Source organism: Otolemur garnettii, unplaced genomic scaffold (genome assembly GCF_000181295.1).
Source record: "Otolemur garnettii isolate 467f Iridium unplaced genomic scaffold, OtoGar3 scaffold00083, whole genome shotgun sequence".
NCBI lineage: Eukaryota > Metazoa > Chordata > Mammalia > Primates > Galagidae > Otolemur > Otolemur garnettii.
This window is the reverse complement of record NW_003852478.1, coordinates 6,708,123-6,709,881: the sequence shown is the minus strand read 5'-3', so window position 1 is coordinate 6,709,881 and position 1,759 is coordinate 6,708,123. Positions and strand designations below refer to the sequence as shown.

Sequence of the window (1,759 nt, the reverse complement as noted above, 5' to 3'; positions counted from 1 at the left end):
CTGGTCCATATCGTCATCCAACACATTTATCATGATGGCGCAGTTGCCAGAGACGGCCGGCTCCTGCCAGGAGACATCATACTGAAGGTAGGCACTGCACTATGGCAAGTGGCTTGATATAAAAACCCCGTGAGCAAGTAACTGGATGGATGGATGGATGGATGGATGGATGGATGGATGGATGGATAGATGGATGGATAGGTTAGTGGGTGGGTGGATGGATGGATGGATGGATGGTTGGATGGATGGATTAGTGGGTGGATGGATGGATTAATGGATGGATGGATGGATGGATGGATGGTTGGATAGATGGATGGATAGGTTAGTGGGTGGGTGGATGGATGGATGGATGGATGGATGGATGGATGGATTAGTGGGTGGATGGATGGATTAATGGGTGGATGGATGGATGGATGGATGGTTGGATAGATGGATTGATGGATAGATGGATGTATGGATTAGTGGGTGGATGGATGAATGGATTAGTGGATGGATGGACGGATGGATGGTTGGATAGATGGATTGATGGATAGATGGATGTATGGATTAGTGGGTGGATGGATGAATGGATTAGTGGATGGACGGATGGATGGTTGGATAGATGGATTGATGGATAGATGGATGTATGGATTAGTGGGTGGGTGGATGGATGGATTAGTGGATGGATGGATGGATGGATTAGTGGGTGGATGGATGGATTAATGGGTAGTGGATGGATGGATGGATGGATGGATGGTTGGATAGATGGATTGATGGATAGATGGATGTATGGATTAGTGGGTGGATGGATGGATGGATTAGTGGATGGATGGATGGATGGATGGTTGGATAGATGGATGTATGGATTAGTGGGTGGATGGATGGATGGATTAGTGGATGGATGGACGGATGGATGGTTGGATAGATGGATTGATGGATTGATGGATGTATGGATTAGTGGGTGGGTGGATGGATGAATGGATGATGGATGAGAGGAAATAGTAAAGTAACTATGTATAGTCACTTTTCTTCATTATTATGTCGCTATGACTCTTCATAAGAGGTTTGTAATTTGACATCTTTGTCTCTTTCTTGCTCTTCCCTCTCCTTTTTCTCTCTGTATGTAAATAGTTCTGTCTCCTCACCTCCCCTCTTCCTGTCTAGCTTCATGAATCTCCCTCCCCTTTCTCCCTCGCCTCTTTCTTGTCCTCTTTCTCCATCTTCTTTCTCTCCTCCTTTAAGCAGCATTAAAATAAAATAGTATAAAACAGGAGCATATATTTTCTTAAATTGTTTTTAGAGAGATTAACGGAACATTTATATTTTATCTAGTCATATTCACATGCCCTTCTGAAGCACATTTCCTACATTTTAATGGCCCTCTAAGAAAATAAAAATGATTCCTAAGCTATTTCCACTAACCCAGAGATATTCCAGGCGAGACAGGTGGGGGAGTCTAATGCCTTGGGTGTTACTGTCCTCTGAAGAGTGACTGAGAGGGAGGACTTTAAGGAGGAATTTTTAGAAGAAAAAAGGATAAAGGAAGGGCTGTTTATCAGACTGAAGTGAAAATGGGCCAAAAGTGACAAGGAATCCCTTCCTGCTCGTATATTTCCTGTCTGATGCTCAGATAACAGTTTTATCCCTCCCCTTCTAGGTTGCTGAGGGACCAGCTCCTGTCACTTTATGAGCTGTTTCTTTGGCAAACCAATTGGAATAAGAGGAGAAATAATTTAAAGCCATTTTCTTAGATATGCTGACACTCCCACTTCTCTCAGAG

At 43.5% G+C, this 1,759-nt stretch overlaps 1 protein-coding gene across 1 annotated transcript in view; it reads left to right on the top strand.

Moving 5' to 3' along the window:
* Positions 1–1,759, top strand: part of LNX1 (ligand of numb-protein X 1) — a 117,072-nt gene that overhangs the window by 83,800 nt on the left and 31,513 nt on the right. The gene's annotated exons all lie outside the window — the stretch shown is intronic.